The 21559-nt window shown below is 36.2% G+C and overlaps 1 protein-coding gene across 1 annotated transcript in view; it reads left to right on the plus strand.

Moving 5' to 3' along the window:
• Positions 1-21559, plus strand: part of LOC107092426 (phosphatase and actin regulator 1-like) — a 65440-nt gene that overhangs the window by 7745 nt on the left and 36136 nt on the right. The gene's annotated exons all lie outside the window — the stretch shown is intronic.

The following is a 21559-nucleotide window of genomic DNA, read 5'->3' on the forward strand; positions in this document are numbered from 1 at the left end:
TATTTATTCTTAAGATACAGCTCAAATATTTAATTTGAACACCTGCCTATCAGCTTCACTGCAAAAAATTGAAATCTACATAAGTCATTTTTTCTTAAAAAAAGGTGCATTTATTCTTTAATTGAGGAGGAAAGTGAGACATTTTGCCTATGGAACGAGACAATTCACATTTAAAATAAGGAAAAACAATTGCATTGTCTTATTTCAAGTGCATATTATCTGATTATCTTATTTTAAGAGTGAAAATACTCCCATTGGCAAACTATCTGATTTTACATACTCAAAATAAGGGTAAATACACTTAGTTTAAGAAATTTTTACTTATTTCTAGATCATTTTTGCAGTGTAGAATTCTGAACCTCAAAGACCTTTTAGTCTGCCTTCAAAATCAAATTAACTCTATTGATTATCTTAAATTAGAAGCATTTGTTTGAGGTCATTAGCAGCATAAAGTCACCTGTCCAGCCCATACAAACAGTAAGAATCCAACTAGAATACAACAGTGAAAAACTGATGGAAACATTTGACCTCTGTAATTGCAAACAAAGGCTACTTTACCAAAAATTTAAGTTGATTTTCTCGTATGTTTGAGTACTTAAAATGTTCAAATATTTTTTTTCACTATGTCTCACAGTGGACATACACATACGATGACAATTTCAGACCCCTCCATGATTTCTTAGTGGGAGAACTTGCAAAATATAAGGGTGTTCAAATACTTATTTTCTTCACTGTATCACTTCTCAGTTTAACTCTAGAATTTCTGTTTTGTTTCATAACAGAACTCCCAAAAAAGCAACTAACTGGCAATAATAAAGATGATCATATGAGGGACAGAAAGCACAGAAACCCTGCATCCAGCATCCATACTTGGCCGCAAATAGATCTTCTTGTACTGAAGCATCCTGAGTTTAAATAAAACATGTGGGGAAATCAGAGTGGAAAATAGCAGCACTACAGCAAGGAGCCTCACTACTCACAATTACAATCAACAGTCAGTGCCACCTGGCCAGAACATCAACCAACATCCGTAGCAAGGTTCTTTAAGCTGAGAGGTTGTTTAGTACAAGTTTGGAAAGGTTTTTGGCTGTGATGTGCTCTTAAAACTGAAGAGATATAAATGTGTTTTTCTGAATGCATTCAAAAGCAGAAGAAAGCAGCATATTTATAGAAGCTATGAATGCACACCGAGTCAAAAAAAGGACAAAAAACCCTTCGAAAAGCTGCGAGAGAAGATAACATAATTCCTAAATGCTGCTCTTATAGAATTTAAAGCAACATGCATTTCATTTACTTAGGTGCAAAAACAATGAATGCCTTATGGATGGTAATAGTCTGACTGATACTTTCAGTAAGGGTAAAATAGATATTCTGTTTGCACAAGAATCTTGTACATCAGGCTGAGGTGATGAATGTTTAAAGACAGGCATTAGTTGCAGGTGTCACCAGTGCAGTCCCCATGGTGCAGCAACTCTTTAGGACCATTCTGCTGAGTAAGTGCCTTCACAGCTTCAGACTCCCCTCAATGCTGCTGCAAAACCTGAGACAAGTTCAATCGAAGCTGCACTGCACCATTCAGCACTCCCTCCAAACTGTACCATAAATTTTAGGATACACTTTAGCAGCAGCCTTATTTTTATGTGTATTGGGACAATGAACACTTTATAATATTCAAGGCAAAGGATGGATGATAGTTATAGTATCTGTATAGCCTACCACTAGCAAGAAATTCTTTAAGATAAAAGAATCTATTTTCTTTTCTGGTCAAATGTTATAAATCAAACCAGCTTGGATAATTGTGTGAAACGTTTACATGCACTATTTATAATTATTGCTAAATCAATGTTAAATTTAACAGAGCATTTAAATTAGTTTCTTGAGGACTAGGATTGTACCTTAAAAAAGCACAAAAATTAGAATTAGCTTCTAAATTTTTAATTTGTGTAAATTTTTTATTAAAGGTTTTCTCAAATTCACACAGAAGTTATTGATAATATATAAACAAATTTCAAGGACATTCCCGGTTACCTCTGTGAACAAGATTATTCTGCAGCCTGTTTTTGGTTTATTTATTAAACACATGAAGAAAGGGAGGGGCAAAAAAGCATGGATCGGCTGGTTCAGTCCCAAACAATGGCCCATACAAATGTGTCTCTGGTATCACACAAGAAACATCTCATGATGGGTAAATGTAAAGAGCTCTCTCAAGACCTTTGCAACCTTACTGTTGCAAATCATAATGATGGCATTGGTTACAGAATGATTTCTAAACTTCTGAATGTTCCAGTGAGCACTGTTGGGGCCATAATTCTGAAGTGGAAAGAAGATCCTTTCACCGTAAACTGACCATGACCAAGTGCTCCTCGCAAGATTTCTGACAGAGGAGTGAAAAGAATTATCAGAAGAGTTTTCTAGGAGCTGAAGGCAACTTGTGGATAGTTTCATAAGGACTTGGAATGAGCAAGTACAATTGTTTCACAGAAACAATAACTAATGCATTCAACTGGCATGGCCTGTATGCATGCTCACCACACAAAATTCTGTTGCCAAAGAAAAAGCATGTTGAAGCACTGTTGAAGTTTGCTGCACAAAATTTAGAAAAGCCTGCAAAAAACTGGAAGAATATAGTCTGGCCAGATAAGACAAAAAATTAGATTCTTTGGATGCCAAAATACACACCATGTTTGGAGGTGAGATGCCATGGCACATCCCCCCAAAAACACCTTACCAACAGTGAAGTTTGGAGGTGGGAACTGGTGGGAATCATGGTGTGGGGCTGTTTTTCAGCATATGGTACTGGCAAACTTCAATTAATTGAAGGAAGGATGAATGGAAAAATGTACAGCGACATCCTTTATACAAATCTGCTGCCATCGACCATACCTGGTGGGCTGATGCAGAGACAACAGGTTGATCCTGGACATGGAGAAGATGAAGGAGTATTATTATTATTATCATTCAAATCATTGTCAACTTCAGGAAGAACCAGTGTTCTTCAGATAAGCATACCCAGTCAGATCAGCATACCCATAGTAATATGCATGCGGGCGTATGCACAAAGGGACATTTAAACAACTTCTATTACATTTGCAGATCAGTATGACAATCAGACAGGTTAGCTGCTACATGAGGGTGTGTAGTAATGAACACAGAAAACGAGGCTGTAGATTCTGTTTACCTCAGACTATAACTTTTTGTTTATTACATCACGTATACATAAACTAGCATATATGACTTTCTATATGCTTTTCTGGTAAGTATGTGTGTTTACCTTCAACTACAACTTTTTGTTTATCATATCACGCATGAATAAATAAAGTAGCCTTGCAGACTTCCTTCCACTTATAGTGTCAGACATATGCAAATCTGACATCTTGCGCATGCATATTGACTATGGGTATGCTGGTCTGACGGGGAATGCTGATCTGACAGAACACCGGCCTAATCACGCTCCACTGCTCATGTACAGCGCAATTGTAGAGGTTGTCAGCAGCACCAAATTCCTGGGGGTACACATTACGGACAACCTCACCTGGACTGTAAACACCACCTCACTGGTCAAAAGGGCACAAAAGCATATGTACTTCCTGCGGAGGATGATGAGAGCCCACCTGCCCCCACCCATCCTCACAACCTTATACAGAAGCACCATAGATGGCGTTCTGACAAGCTATGTCACTGTGTGGTGTGGAGGCTGCATCACCTCAGACTGGAAGACCGTGAGAAGAAAGGTGAGGACAGCAGAGAGGATCATTGGGGCTCCTCTTCCTTCCATTCAGGACATTTCATCCCAGCGTGTCCCGAGCCTGTAACATCCCATCTCACCTATGAGGTGGGATGGGTTATCTCAGGAAAGGAGTAGTGCTCACAATCACAGATTTAAACTGGTTTGTGAACAATATTAGGGGGAAATGCCACTGAGCTTTGTTTTCCAAGTTTGAAGACATTTTGCTTCCCATCCAGGAAAGTTTTTTCAATTCAAAATGGGCATTTTCAATGTTGAATTTACATTTTTAATTTAAAAAGCTTCCTGGAAGTAAAGCAAAACATCTGCAAACTTGGAAAACAATGTTCATTGTTTTTTTTTTTTTTGTAATGACTTATACCTGGATGACTGAAAATTTTTACCAGCTTAGAGGGAAATGGTTATATCTTGTATGCAGAAAAAGCTTTTGATCTTTAAGTTCATCTCATTGAAAATGGGAGCAAAACCTAAAGTGTTGCGTTTATAATTTTGTTGACTGTATAATCTACTGCTATGAATTTTAAAGCAAATGTTAGTAATAATCCAAGTAATTCACAAAAAGCAGAATGGGACAGACAATAAGCTAAATAATGATTCAATCATATGAGGATTAACTAAATTGGACTAATTGGAACGTTGTGCTCAGAGAGATAATGACCTCATCACCTAAAAACGCCATGCCCAAAGTGAAGTTCAACAATATGAATAAAATGGTGCTGGAAAAAAAATTCTAAATATGAAAAAAAAAATATTAAAATTCCCAGAAAACAGTCCAAAATCACAGCTGTGCAAAAAAAAAAAAAAAAAAAAAAAAAAAAAAAAAAAAAAAAAAAAAAAAAAAAAAAAAAAAAAAAAAAATGATTGGATTGGTCCAGTCTATCATCTCCTTTGTCAAAAAGAACATAAAAGCCAATCGTACATATGCCAAAAAAAACAGCTTGATGATTGCTAAGACTTTTGGCAAAATATTTAGAGGACTGTAGATAAGGGTCAGTTTTAGCCTTTGGTTTTGCAGGAGGTCAATAATCATTTTTATCAAAGCAGCCTTTATTTTTATTATTTATATATAAATAAAACTGTGACAATAGAACAGCATACAGGTAACAGGCTCTGATATAGATTAAAGCTCTAATATATTAATATCTCCAGGACTTGGAATCGGGTTATGAGCACCATAATTGGATGAAGGAGGATGTTACAGTACTAGAATATGTATTAGAACTTGTTGTAGTAAGAATTGAAATTATGGAAATACATTGCAGGAACCACAGGTCATTTGTAATTTAAGAGAAAAAAAATAGATCATGCAATTTTGCCTGTGTTATGAAAGAGACATTAGCTTTAACAACAGTAGAACAAAATGAGGTCATAGGAGCTCTGAATTTTTGTTCCTCCCATTAATGTGTTTTTTATGGGGCAGAATAAACTCCAGTTTATTCTGCCCAATAATTTCAGAAACGGAAGCAGCTCTGCAGATAGAGACAAAAAAGACCCGTTCAGATGAATAGGGCAGTTCTTTCGACAGTACAAGCTTGCAGGAGGTTGCTTTCATTTTCAGCACTTTTTTGGACTCTGATTTTCACTAGCCCCCTGTCAAGTACTGTGATTGCATGAAGATTTGCTTGCCTGGTTGCAACCTGTTTGGAAGGCTTTAGTAGCAGGGAAATAAGAAGGCAGAAGTGTTCAGTTCTATTTCATTGCACCTAACATCAACTGTACTCTTATAACAGAAATGCTATTTTCCTCATGTGCAAGTCAAGCTGCTGTCTGTGACTCTTAATCAGCCTACCATAAACTGTCTATCCGAGTTAAATCAATGAAAGCATAAAAGCTTATCTTTAAAATGCCGAAACACTATACAGATGAAGGCATTAACATAGACATTTTTAGAATAAAGTAAAATAATATGCACATTTTTAAGAGAGAAAAAACTTAGCAACCACTTTAAAGTAGCACGTTAAAAGAAAATTGGCAAACTCTTGTGGTTTACATGGAAGATTTTTGTTTCATAAAAAAAAAAAAAAAAGTTTTGTATAGTAAATTGGTTGCATGTTTTATTTTAGGCAACCCACTAAATTTAATAATCAAACTATGGAAGATAGATCTTTATGAACAGACTTGTGGCACTCAACCTTGACGTGGCTTAAGTAAGGAAAACTCTGAGGGGAGTCAACCCAAGAAAGGTCCCAGGCTCTATTAACATACCTGGGCAGATATACAAGAAGTGTGCAGATCAGCTGGCTGGTGTCCTCACAGACATTTTCCACACCTCGCTGGACCAAACCACAGCACCAGCATGCTTTACCATCACTCCGGTCTGCCACCATCAATCTGGTGCCAAAGAAAGCTCAGGTCATCTAATTCAATGACTACTGGCCTGTCAAACTGACTCCTATCATGATGAAGTGCTTTGAAAGGCTGGTTAAAGAACACATCATCTCCAGTCTCCCCCCCAAACATTCGAGCCGCTCCAGTTCCCCTACCGACGGAACCGCTCCACTGAGGACGCCATCTCTGCTGCTCTTCACCTGAGCCTGGCACACCTGGAGGAGAAGAACACCCACTTGCGGATGCTGTTCCTGCACTTCAGTTCAGCTTTCAACACCATCATCCCACAGCATCTGATGGGCAAACTGGAACAGCTGGGCTTCAGTACACCCCTCTGCAATTGGCTGTTAGACTTCCTCATCAACAGACCTCAGTCAGTCTGGGTTGGACAGAACACCTCTGATGTCATCAGTCTAAGCACAGGTTCCCCTCAAGGCTGCGTCCTGAGCCCCCTGCTGTTCACTCTGATGACACACGACTCCGTCCCCAGGTTCACCTCCAATCACATTGTGAAGTTTGCAGATGACACCACGGTGGTGGGCCTCATCAGAGACGACAACGATCTGGACTACAGAGAGGAGGTGGAGCAGCTGGTGGACTGGTGCAGAGATAACAGCCTGATCCTGAACTAGGAGAAGACAAAGGAGATCATCTTGGACTTCAGGAAGAACCGGCCTAACCACACTCGACTGTTCATCAACAGCTCAGCTGTAGAGGTGGTCAGTAGCACCAAATTACTGGGGGTGTACTTCACAGACAACCTCAACCGGACTGTAAACACCAACTGACTGGTCAAAAGGGCATAGAAGAGCATGTTTTTCCTGAGGAGGATGAGGAGAGCCCACCTGCCCCAATCCATCCTCACCACCACAGAAGCACCATAGAGAGCGTTCTGACCAGCGGTCTCACTGTGTGGTGTGGAGACTGCAGCGCTTCAGACTGGAAGAACGTGAGAAGAGTAGTGAGAACTGTGGAGAAGATAATCAGGGCTTCTCTCTCCCCCATAAAAGTCATCCCTGTGCTGCGTGTCCCGAGCCCCTAACATTATAAATGACACCTCACACCCCCACCATGGAGTGTTCTCCCTGCTGCCCTCTGGGAAGAGGCTTCTGATGCAGGTCCAGCAGATTCCAAAACACCTTCTTACCCACTGCCATTAGACAGCTGACTGTTGAATAAAATTGAGAAAAAAAAACAAAAAAAAAAACTCTGAATGTTGGAAAATGTAAATCATGGGTCAGTGTTATGTTTACATCTGATCACCACTTTACATTTTATCACTGCTGCCCTTTAAGAAATGGAAATGTCTTGAGAGCTGTACTGAATGAAATGTTGTTTTGTATACACCCTGTCTGTCCAAAATGACAATAAAGTGTCTAAATCTAATAGCAAAATGGATGCAAACATAGGTGCAACACTGCTCTCTAGTGGGCGTACTTTTTTATCACTTCCTCTACAAAGAGGGGTTATTAATCACACATACAGTACACACAGTATATCACTTGCATGTGATATTGACAATTAACTTCTATTCATATTACATTCATTTCTATGACCTAATCCAGACCTTTACCTGTACCCTAACCATTATTAACACAAACCTAACCTTAAATATAACCTAAACTTAATTTACATTATAGTCCTAAACCTAACCTCCACTCCAAGATCAGAACTTGTCCTGATGGGGGCCAGTCCTAGATCCTCTCAAGTACTTACAAGTCCCCAAAATGTAGCATGTTTCTGGGAAATTGTTGTCACGGAAACATGGCCATATTTGAGCTGTTTTTGATACTCACATAGGAAAATCAATTAACTTAATACTCTTTACTATTAAGATATGCAACTTAAAACATAAGAAAATGTCTGCTTTGCACAGTATGTATAAGGCGGTTAATACTAAGCATTTCTTAGTCAACAAAGTTTTCCTCTCTTCTTTTAAAAGTTTTGATTGATATGTAAATTTTTGTACCAACTGCAGAATCCCAAAGTAACAACTTCTGTGTGTAATTCCAGAAGCACTTTTCTTTTTTAGTGTGTTTAAAAAAGCACACACTCCCAACATTTGCATATATCTACACACATCCAAATAAAAACCCTTTAACAAATAGATCAGCATTTTTCAGAGCATGCTCAAGCAAAACTACATACCTATATATTATGTTTATTATTCTTCTTAGCGTGTTTTATATTTTCAATAGGTGCTTTTAACTTATGTGTGCCTTCAAAGCTGTGAGACTGCAAAATTGTTTTGTGGCATCATGATAACAATTTAGATTTTTGATTAGTTTGCGGCAATGTGATTATTAATCATTCATCACACCTAACTATGGGTAACATTTCTTGGAGGGACAAAATATTTTCTTTTTTTTATAAAAATCTTTTGCACAACCTTTAAAAAAAAAAGATTGATTCATATCTTATGAGAGACATTTCTAGCACATGATGAGATCTTTCATCGTAGGCAGAAAAGGTGTCAATTATGAGCACAGCTCTCAAGACAGAGATGCAAAGAACTGTGATAGACTCACAAATCTTAGCTTTACGTAACATGTTTAACAACAACACCCTTTAATCACTCAACATCTAAACATTACCAAAATCAATGTAACTGATTTTTTTTCTGTCTGACCACTTTTCTATTTTCTTTAAAAGTATATTTCCCAATGCCTCCATTAGCCAAAGAGACATCACAAGAAAACAAATTTTTAGATGGTGCTACTGAAACTTTTAACCTCATGTAGTCTTCTACTTTCAGTAAATGAGTTAGTAAAAAAAAAAACGTGCATTCTAAAATTTCAGACGCCATTGATTCCATTGCTAGAATTAAAATGAAGGCTGTTTTAGGGAATTGCTCCGCCATTCAGAAGTAAAAAAAGGTGGTATTGAAAAGCTAAAAGCAGGTGATGAAAGACTAGAATCCAGGTTCACTATAATGTTTGTAAAAAGAGACTTAGCAGATATGTACGGTGGACAACAAAAAAAATAAAGGGAGTTTTCTCTGAGATCTCATTCTTTTTGAGATCCTCAGCAGAAACAATCATTATTTTCATGTGTTATTTACCAAAGTTGACAGATTAATGAACCCCCCTGTGTCTGTGGCATCAATATTCCACCAAATAAACTACAAAAGACTAGAAAGAAATTATACACTAACAAAAAACTTTTTCCTGTTGTCTTTATATTTTACCTACAGTACATTTATTGTCAAGAAGATCTTGGCTTTCATAATGCCTGACTTGACTTAAATCATAAATATTTCTATTATATGATGGCCCTTAAAATAGCAAATATCAAAATGCTGTTGATAATTGAATAAGCTGCTACTGCAAAACTACAGGTCTATGTCACACCTACCCTCCATCAGTCAAATTATTGAATAAAGCTATGCTCCAGCAATTTAAACCTTCCTAATAATTCAGTTCAATTCAGTTTATCTATATAGTGCCAATTCACAATACGTCATCTCAAGCACTTTACAGTTCAACACATCATATAGTCAAATTGATTCAAAGTTTTCTATCTAATTAAAACCAGTTTATTGCATCGACTCATTAACTCGAAGGCTATCCCTCACACTTAACATGCTAATAATGACCAGCCACTTTATCTTGTCTTCCAGTCATGCCTCCACACATCCATAGACTATACTTTTTAATGTGTTGAATGATTTCTGCATAAATAAAGATTGTGGAAGTGCTGGTATTTTTGGACCTTACTGCAGTATAAAATACGCTGATCACTCCCTTCTATCAGAGCACCTGGAGAACTGGGCTGGCCTTTCTGATGCAGCATTTAATTAGTTTAAACCCTACTTGAATGACAGGGTCTTATTTTGTGTAAGTAGTTCCTGTACTTGGCATCAGAGACCGAAATAAACACATACATTATTCCAAAAGTGGGGGACCAACTTAGGGCCCCTCTTTTTCAATATCTACACCCCACTACCTTAAATTATAACAAACAACTGAAAAAGTTACCATAACTATACAGCCAGCACACAGCTCTACATTACAATGTCACCAGGTGACTAAACCACTCTAATTGTTATGGATTTGCCAAAATTTGCTTCAGCTGAATACAAACAAAACTGTGTACGGGCTTTTTCTTTCTGGACCTGGAGTCTCTATTTTATCTTGAGCTGTATGTGTAGGTATTGCTGCACCTCCTGGCACAACATGATAAAGGGTTTAAAAAAACAATAATAATTTCAGAGGGCCCTGCATTATAGATAATCCCACTATATGATAACGGAGGCTATTATATTTAAATTACAGTTCTATAAAGATAAGCATTTTATCAAAATTTAAAGTTAAATAAAATTTAGAATATTAAATAATATAAGAATATTATTTAATATTCTTAAATAAGCAGCGGTCAAACAGCATGTAAAAAAGACAGCTTGATTGTAAATTAGGTACTTGTGTGTGTTTTAGTTCTTTGCTAACATTTGTAGAGAGCAATCTAAAAATATAAAAAGGGGTTGATTACTGAAAAATTAGTTTTTTCTGCTTTTGTTGCATACATGAGTTTTCTGAAACATATAGAATGTTGCTTTTATAGATTAACTGTTATTCATTGTCAGAATGTTGTGTAGTATTCATGTTTAATTACTTTTTCCCTGCACATTCCAATATTTTTCACTTAGATAAAAATTTAAACCTTAAATATTTCAGATCCAATTTTCCTATATTTTAGAATAAAATAGAAAAGAAAATCTCATTATTGTTCCACAATGGGGAAATTTTGGTGTTTACAGCAGCAAAAAGATTATAGACCTTAGAAAAATTTATAAGAATAACAAAATAGTGAAGAGTAAAAAAAAACAATAAAATACTATACTGTTTTATTTTCTATGAATACTATATAACATAAATGTCCATAAATGGCAAAATATCTGTCCATAGATAATGTTTTTTGACATTTTTAAAATATCAGCCAAACAGATTGGTGCCATCGTCCAACAAAGGTCATGCATTGCTTGATAAATATGAACCAAAGCCACTAGAGGGCGCCATTGCAGTAGTCAGAGCATATATTATGCTGATCAGCACCACAGCCAGTAGAACCTTTCTGCACCATTTAACACTCTTTTTTTGTGAAAGTGAACAAGTTGCTTGAGTTTATTTAAAGAAAATATATATATACATTTTTACCTAGACCAAAGCAGAAAAACAAGAGAGAACCATACCCGAAAATAAAATATAAACGGCCATCTGTTTATAGCATTGGGGAACTGTAGTCACGGAATATTCTGCACAGTTTCTAACAGTTAGTGATAGTATTTTATATTTTTTTCTGTTGGTGGCAGTGGTGGAGCTGATCAATGTTCACAATGACTAAGAAAGTCAAGAGAGAGCTTTGAGAAAAAAAAAAGAGCTTAATTTGCATCTCCTGGTTATTTGTTATCTTCCTTAAACTTCTGTTTAGTTCATTTCTGAATTCTAACAGTGACAGAAAGGTTCACCGTCCAAAATCTGAAAATGCTAATTTTCTATTCACAGAAAATAAACTTTGTGTCAGTCTTGCACTGTTATTCAATATAATTTAAAAACATCATAGAAATTAGATACCTTCGTAAATTGAGTTTAAAGCACAATAATTTAGAGCCTAAGTAACAGATGGGAAGAGACAGAGAGAAAACTTGGCGAATGGCTACAGCAGATTCTCTAGTGACAGGCTGCTCTGTCGGAAGTTGTAAGATTGTTTTACCAAAGACCTACACCATAGCCATGGAAACCAGTTAAATCTGGAACCCTCAAAAATGAAACCAACCAAGAAGTAAATTTAGATTAGTTTTGATCAGTCTCAATAAGTCTCGTTTCAGAGTAAAGCAAACTAACAAACAAACATGTTTGAAAGAATCAATAGAAAACAACGTTGTGAGGTAGTGAACCTTTATGTTGGTAAGATAGCTTTAGCAATAGTTTGTTGGGGGCTTTTAGTGAGCTTTCTATTAGAGTATACATAGATTGCAATACAATAATTACCATATTTAATTATTTGGTTGTGATGAATCTTAACAGCCATGTGGAATCAGAGGGAGTTCAGTGCCATAAGCTTCCAATTATTTCATGAAGCATTTTAAATTAAGGTGGTTCCAATGAAACCACAGAGGTACCCGTACCCCATCTTGGACAAGAAATATCATAGCCGGTTCTCCTCAGGTAACAAAGAATACTAAATGTTTATAAAATAAAAATAACTTTCTGGTCAAACTTGTTGTGAGAAATATGATCAACCTACAATAGATCTAGTCCAAGTACTGAACCCATCCAAAATGATGCACTGTACCAGCATATAGACTAACCTGACATTGGCTTAGTTTAATTTTCAACCACAAATCCTCCTGGACTACTCTATGACACCAAATTAATCTTTGATAATTTCCCTGTGTAATCATCTTTATGATGTGACTGTTCAATTCTTAATAGTTCAGTCAGATATTTTTGACTATGATTACCACAGTTCATAACAGTTATCAGGAGGTGTCTTATTTTCTATCATGTATGTTTACCAAAGTGTAGGACATGAAGATAGCTGAAGGAGAAATCCAGGGTTAAAAGTTTGGCTCAGGGACCCAAAGTAATTCTGAGTCCAAAGGGAATTTCTTACCCCCAAAAGTTTTTAAAGTTGACCCAGCAAAAAGTGAAGGAAAAGGAGCAGCATTTAGAGTGAGGGGTTGAGTTTTGAACCAACAACTTCATATAGCTTATCCAGGGCATACATTCCCTGCTTTCTATCCACAAGGCCACCATCTAAGAACTATTACTGCTAACAAATCTGGTAACCAAACCATGAGCTGTAGTGACTTGATAGGAATTAGGAATCTTCCCTACCTTTCCATACAGATGCCAAGGTAGGGTGGAGGTTAGTGTTGGAGCCAAATGCAAAGATGAGGAGGCAGAGATGAGTTTTGCTGATTTAATGAAGATGGCAACAGAAACACAAATCCAGGACAAAATACAGAAAACCAAAAACCAGGAGACGCCAGGGAAAAGCATACATGTATATTTATATACACAACCAAAGATATGGATACCCTTTCTGCTCATTAACACTTTCCTGTAGATAACAGGAAAGTGTTTTAACAACTTACTGTTTAGAAAGGTACATATTTTTTGGTTATAAAAAACTGAAAAAAAAATCTCCCTCTATATCATTACCAGTAGAGGATTTGTATAAAGCAGGTTTATCCTTCACAAAGGGCATCAGCTGAGAACATCTGATTAAATCTGACTGATGTGCTGGAGCAGTAGTTACGGCTGGCTGACACAGTGGTGACATAAGGACACAGCTTCATGCTATTATTGTTCTTAACAGCTAACGGATTAACACTTTTGATCTGTTTTTTTTTTAAAGGTCTATCTGATAAAAAATGAAAATTAAAGCTCTAGTTACACTACATAAAGAGCATGGTTAATGAAAAGAATTCAGTTTCAGTAACGGTTTGCAAAAGCAATGCACATATTTGAGGTTCAAAATACATGGGGTCTCTACATTGCTCCACCTGCCAAGAAGTACGGCTGTTGGATCAGTGATTTGAATACTCTAAAGTCTGAGTGTATGAATGCATGAATGTCTGTCCTGTGTGTCAGTGTGTGCCTTGTTAGTGACTGGTGACCTGGTGGGCGTGTACACCACCTTACATCCAATGACTGCTGACAACCCTTGCATAAACTGGTGGAGATAATAGATCAATAGTTAATGGAAACCCTCTGGTTCAATAATTGCCCAAAAAATAAAATAAATAAAACACATTCAGAGATTTTGTAACCTTTTGATAGCTTTGAGTTTATGTTTATATGTTTGGGCTTAAAACATGATTTCTTTCATTTTATTTATTTTTTAATTAGGTCTATCAAAGTGTAGCAGTCTGACTTTGCTTCATGCAGTAGGCAAGTGAAGTTTGTAAGGCAAGCACTGCACTTTGCATTGGGATGGGAGAAGATGTGTCTGCCTCTACTCCATTTTAAAAAGAGTTGATGTACTTCTGGAATAAGATGGGGCTCTCTGCGGAAACATCAAAGACTCCTCCTCCCCTGAAAAACCCCACATTATTTCTCATCACTGCTTTGCAAGAAATGTGGTTAGATATACTCTGGGGTCCTCTATCTTTTACATTATTATAGGTTGATAAACAAGTCCATTTTACATGCAATTATTACAGAATCTACACAAATAACTGGGGATCAAATTTTTGGGTACTTGAATAAAAAAAAAAAAAGATGATTTAAAGAGAATATTATATAATGTTATAAATGTTAATTACATTATTTTACTTCTTTGATTTTTAGCCTTTATTCCTCAATTCATATTTGCTGTCCTTGGCATGGCTTAGCATGAAAGGTTGTAGGCAGGCCTCAGATCATTGATCATGCAGTAGTCATAAAACATGTAAGTGTGTAAATAAAAATGCTTCAAATGAAAAAAATAAAATAAAATATAATACTTATTCTCATAGTATTTGATGTCTGTCTTTGGCTCTTGTTGCATCAGAGTTTATAAAAGATTTCTTCATAATTCTTTTTCTGATTTCGACACTCCATATCAAATCATATCAGTTCTGTTATACCGGAGTTGTTTCACTTTGGGCAATTCAGCTATTTCTAAAAGGAAATATAACCATTGCTGGTAATAAAAAAATTCTGTTTTGTTCTCAAGCCCTTCTGCTTCAAACATCATCCTGGGATTTATCATAGCAGATACCTATTTGTTTACATTCAAACATATTTTCCATTTCCAAGAGGAATCTCATAGTTTGCTGTAGAGAAATTGAGTTATGTGACTCAAAATATAAAAAATTATAGATAGATAATAGTTGTCTGTGGGGCAAACTATATTTAATGGACATTAGATCTGATATGAAATCTTCAGAAAATATATTTATTTGATTTACATTTATTTTAACATTTTAGCACATTACAATCAAGCAAAGCTGCCTAACGTAACACATTGCAGTCACTCTCACAGCATCAATGCACGACTGGGACTTTAACTGACTTCTTCAATGCAATAATTAGTGGCCTATAAAGTTTGCCTTCTCATAACATATTTGGCTACTTTTTTTTTTTTTTTTTTTTTTACTTGAAAATGTATTTCTTGAGCAAACGTGATTTAGAGCATGTGGTACTGGCACAGGAGATATTTTGATGATGGATATAATGTGCAGGTTAATAATGGTGGGTCTAGAAAATGTTACTTAGAGGAGCAAAGGATGGTCGAAATTTCTCTTTTATAACTTTTAGGTATGGGCATAGGGAGAAAAATAAATGTTCTACAAAATAAATGAATAAATACAAAAGATAAGTTCAGGAAATGAACATTATCATAACAGACTGATTGCAGCCATCACTTAAACACAGTGACTTGTAAAAGTATTCAGCCTCCGTGAACTTTCTGACCTTTTTTACACATTTCCAGCTACAATCATAAAGATAGAAATTTGTAATGTTTTGTGAAAATTCAACAAAAATTGGGACACAATCATGAAGTTGAACAAAATGTGTTGGCTATTTTAAATTTAAAGCCGTATGGAAATGTTATTTAAATGTAAAATCATTCTGGCTTAAACATGTATATAAATGTACTCTTTATCGACTATATTGTCCCAAAATTAGGAAAATTTCTATTTGAAAAAAAAAATCCTGTCTTAAAATCTGTGTTTTTTTTCTGTTATCTTATGCAGGCCAGTTAGTTATACGTCAGCTTGATCACCTAAATTCGGCCAATCATATATCAACTGTCATCAGTCAATCAAATTTTTTCTGTCATAGCATCTGGATTAATATGTCGCAGCTAATATACGCAACGGTTGAAATAAGAAATAAGAATCTTTTACTTTATCATTGAGTTACGTCCCAGTGTTCACGGGGATGGATGTCTGTGTCTTCGGCAGGTGTAGAGCTAACATACCTCGCAGTGTTGCGATACAAGGGCTCAAACATGTACGGTTGTAAGCCTTCTACACCAAATGAAGCTGCTGCTGCCCTGGTGTCGTCTTCCACAACATCTTAGTCCCAACTTTCCTCCTCTAAATAAAAAATGTATGACCGAGGAGCCTCGTCCACAACCTCCAACACAAAACTCTCCTCTTGCATGTTTGCGTTGTCCATAGAGTTCCTTGACAGTGTCGTTTCTAAGTCACCAATTTAGTGCTACTTGGTAAATGTTAAATGTAATTTAACATTGGGAATCTTATAGCACTAAGTTGCTAACTGGCTGGCAAGATGCTTCCAATAAACCAGCCACAATCAAACTTTCTTACAAAAACCTTCCACCACAACAATCCCACCCTCTTGATAAAGGACCATTTATATTCACTTTATTCACTCGTGTAAAGTCGTGAACCACTCGGGAGAATTCGGAAATGCAATGGTTGGAAAGGCCGATTTCCCTACGACTTTAATAAAAAATTGGGTGCCAAACTATTCAGTCTCCCTGAGTTAATATTTACCACCACCACTGCGATTACAGCTACAAGTCACTTGGAGTATGTGTATATCAGTTTTCTACATCGAGAGACTGAAATTTTTCCCCATTTTCCCCAAACACTTTGATCTCTGTGAGGCTGGATGGAGAGTGTTTGTGAACACATATGTCTATTTCTGAGCTATTCCATTTTTACATTTTGCTTTATATTTTGGATCATTGTCTTGTTGGAAGATAACTCTAATGAGCTGTGTTGCTTTTACACTAAACATAACGTTTTGCATAATTGGCAAAAGTTGGACATTGGTTTCATCTGACCAGAGCACCTTCATCCACATTTTTGCTTTGAAGTTTAAACTTCACAACATTATCTCAGACCTGCCTAGTGTGTTCCATGTTCTTCCTGATTCTCTCTGCACCCCAAACAGATCTCTGAGACAATCACAGAACAGGTGGATTTATACTGACACACAGGTGGATTCTATTTATCGTAAGGGACAGAGCCAAAAAAACCCCGTCAGAGTAGCACAGGTAATTCTGAGGAAAAAATGGTAACAGATTTATTTGCAACAAAATATATGAACTCTAAACATAAATCTGGACGCAAAAAGAAAATGAGGTCAACAAAACCAAACTTAACACAAGCAACTTATCTATTAATTGACTTAAAAAAAACACACAAAGGGAACTTATATACTGGCTGATTAGGTCATTTTGACACAAGAGGGAACATTCATACATTTACCTAAACAAAACTACAACATGAAGTCCAAACTAATCTATACAATACAAAATCAGCAACCTCAGAGAAAATTATTTAAATAATTAAACTCTCCAACTTTGATTACAACAAAAACATACCAAAATGGAAAAACGTAAAGGTATATTCAAGGATGTTCTTCTTCTGGGTGGATCATCTACATAAGTGGTCCTCCTAATCGTCAATCATTCTGGTGATATGCTTACGTTCGGCCATCCTATGTGCTCGTCCCCATTTTCTCTTGCTAGTGGTAAGTCTAAAATAGTGGAAAAAAGTGTAAATCTTTGTTTGGAAAGTATATACCTGAACTATACCTGACTAAGGTTTATACCTTTAAACCTTCTTCTAAAATAAGTGTAAGAGTCTAGTTAAGTCTCACTGCCACTGAGATTCTTTGCAGCTGGGAATCTTGCTTCACTAGCCCAGCCAAGCCCACATGGCAGCCTCCCAGGGACTGGCAACTCAAAATAAAAGTATTAGTTTAAAATAAACCATACAAGCAAAATGTAATAAATTAGTCAACCAAATGTGTGCACCCAAATAGTTAACCAATTCCAAATCACAAGTAAAAAAATAATCAAAATCAATATGGTTAACAAGTATAAAATGCTAAATTTAAATAAAAAGAATTACCAGACCATTTATTGTTGGGCCGCGCATGCTGCCATTACAATCATCATCAGTCATTTAGGTCGACATTGCATTGTTCAGAAATCCTCACTGAACTTTTGGAGAGAGTTTGCTGCACTGAGAGTAAAGGGGCCGATAAATTTTGCACACCCCATTCTTCACTTTATTTGTTAAAAAGATTTAAAACCGTACTTTTGCATGACACTATTTGATAAATTGTTTGATTTAAAGGCTGCAAGGGGCTTTTGGGCAAACAAATGACATGCATATTAGTACAATAAAAGTACAGAGGCCACTGGGGGGGGTTTAAAGCAGGGGGGCTGTTGCCCCCTTCAGATTTGCATCTGTATAGATATTGTATTGTTTTCACATTATATAACGAAACAACTTTTATATGATGCTGTCCAACAACAACAAAATTATACATAATGTTTGAGTACATTAAGTACAAAGGATTTTAATATCAGTACAAAATGGAAACAGGTTGAGGCTAAACATGTGGTTACAAAATAGGGGGCAAGCAGGGTCGACTGTACAATTGTGTGGATTGTATTTATTAAGGGAGGTTTTCATCAAAATACAATTACAAGGTAAAACATGATATACACTAGAGCAGAAAAAGAGGTTTACAGAAAAAACATAGACTCTGAAAGCTGTTCTAATTGCAATATTTTTTTATTCCGATACTAGCTGCCTTAAAAAAGTTAAAAGCAATGTAAATTTAAGATAATTTTCCTCTGTTTTTTATGTAGTGCTGATGTATGCCAACCAGTGAGTCTGATCTGTTTATTTAAAGGAAAAGTCCGGTCACATTCAGAATACAAACTTCTAAAAGTACTTTAAGAATGAAATTATTACATACTATTCAATAAATGATAAGTGCTTTTAATTAAGATTAATTTCATTTGAATGTGCTTTACTGGAGACATCCATGTTTGTCAAAGTGCACTACTGCCACCAACTTTGTGATGTCACAGTGCGGTATCGCCTCTTGAGCAAGTCCCAGTGCTGTATCTTGTGTTTCTCACTACGCGCTATTATCCACGATGGTGACAACCAGTGCACTATGCAAAGCAGAGAGTAACGATTTAATGACTTGTTTTTTCTCTGGCCAGAAGTTGGTGAAAAATTCTCTTCAAGTTGGCAATCCAACAACGAACCAGTGGTGGATCAGGAATTGGAAAGATAAAATACCGTAACTAATTTTTTTTCACTTTTACCCGATGTATTACAACCAAGTGCTATGCACGCAGGCATTGTCACTTTTATAGCTCTCGTGAATTTCAATGGTGAAGTCCTCTCGAAATCTTAAATAATTTTTGTTGATTGCAGGTGTGTTTAGTAGTTCCCATTGATTTTGCTTATAAAGCGGGGAGAATGGCCTTCGGCTTACCGCACAGTGACGTCACTGCCGGATGATGTCAGAAGTGACATCATCGTTTTAATATATTTGGGCAAAAATGGCCATGCCCGCCACGAAAAAATATTGTTTTATATTTATATTTTATATTTATTTTTTATGCCAGCACATATAGGGATTAAAGGAAATGAAATTGCAGACAATATTGCTAAGGAAGCATCACAAAATAAAACCATTGATATGATGATTAAGTTAAGTAAGAAAGAAATTAAAAGTATCATTAAACAAAGGATAAAGGAAAGGTGGCAAAAACAATGGGAAGAAGAAAGGAGAGTAAGATGGTTTTATAGGATTCAACGGAAAGTCTGAGAAATGAGGATAGCAGAAGGAAGCAGAAGAGAGGAAACAGTTAATTCAAGACTTAGATTTGGACATACAGGATTAAATAATACACCATTCAAAATAGGGAAACATATGTCAGGCAAATGTGAATATTGTGGACAAGACGAAACAGTAGAACATGTAGGGATGTGTTGTAAGAAGTATGAAGAAAAAAGAAAGAATTTGGTTAGAGACCTAAATATGGAGAAAGTTACATTTGATTAGATATATATTCTGCAGAAAAACTGAAACAAAAGTTATCAATACTTATTTAAATATTTAAATAACAGGAATAATTAGGAGGATTATGAGTATGAATAGAGCCATTCTGATCCACACTCCTCACCAGTTGGTGGCGGTAATGCACACCGAAAAGTTGTTTCCCAACCGCCATTAAACGCAACAAGACAAGACAAGACTTTTAGGTATAAATAATTACCCATTGGTTATTCCTTGCTGACTGGACTTTTCCTTTAATCTTACTGTGAAGTGTTGTTAAGGACTCTGTTCTTAGAGAGCCACCTTTATTTCTAACCGATTGTGTTGGATAAAACAATAGGCCTATTTCTGCTGCTGACTTAATACTGATTTCTTGCAGACAATATCTTAAGTGCAGACTTAATAGAATTGAAAATACACATTATGCATAGCGGCTCGGCGTTCTGTACACAGGGGCGGAGCTAGATGGGGGACTAGAGGTGGCCACCCCAACCATTTTTTCCCTCTAATACAGACGGTGGAAGCAGTAATACTCTCAAGTGGAGTATTCAAAACATTAAAAATTTTTTTTAGATTAATTATACACATCAATATACTAAAATCAAAGATAAGTACAGAATTCATGCTCTTTTCAGAACTAGATTTTGTGTTATATGTGGTAAAGAGGAAAAATATGTGTCTCTGCCAGTCATCTAGGAGTCATCAGTGAAATCAAAGATAAATAAGAATTTTAATAAAAACTTTTATGTAGATATTAGTGATTGTAAATATAAATTTTATGCAGAATGTCTTTAATACATGTAGGTAAGTAATGACAATGGAAAAGATTTATGCCCCAGAACTTAAACTGGAATTTTATCCACTATACCTTTTATCTAGAAATTATGGAAGTTTAAATATATTTGTTAGCAAAGGCAGTGGCGCAAAAACTGGGTATGCAGTGCATGCAACGCATAGGGGCGCTGCACTTGAGGGGGCGTCAAAAAATCCCTCTAGAAAATAATTTTTTTCTAGTTGTCATTTTCTATATTTAACAGCATAAAACGATCAATAACAGAGAGACAGCACTGATTATGCGCCCCCCTCACCTCCCCTCCTGTCGCTCTCCCTTCCCACACAGGTGGCTTGTGCACGCGCCCCTAAGAGGCGCACTCAGGCATGTTTTTTTTTTTATCTTCGACTACCACTCGTAGTGCACACTTAACAGCAAGATGGAGCACCAGAAAAAAAAACTATCCGGGGCGCAAAACAGAAAAAGAAAATGGGAGAAGGATAAAGTTGTTGGCGGGATGAAAAAAAGCCTTTCAATGTGGTTGAAAGACAGTAGGTAAGTTCTGTCAGTGTATCGACAACAGGACAGGAGGGTTGTAAATATTCAGGTTAGATAAAGCTAGCCTGATACGGAGTCGTCCCATATTTGGCTGTTAAATGTTGCCTTCTCTTTTGAAGCGATAAGGAAAGCGATTTGTCTCGTATTTCTAGGAATATCTGATACATAACTGTAACACACACATATCCACACACTAAGTGTAAGAATGACCGAAATAAAACTTGTGAAATATTAACACAGGAAAGCTAAAATGTCGTGTCCAGTGCCCAGCTATGGTCCAACGCTTAGCCCTCTATGCTGCAATTTATTCACTCATATATATATCAGTAACTGTTATCCAACAAGAAGATCATTCAAATTTAAAGATTATTTTTTATT

The sequence above is a fragment of the Cyprinodon variegatus genome, unplaced genomic scaffold (genome assembly GCF_000732505.1).
Source record: "Cyprinodon variegatus isolate N-32 unplaced genomic scaffold, C_variegatus-1.0 Scaffold380, whole genome shotgun sequence".
NCBI classification, from domain to species: Eukaryota; Metazoa; Chordata; class Actinopteri; order Cyprinodontiformes; family Cyprinodontidae; genus Cyprinodon; species Cyprinodon variegatus.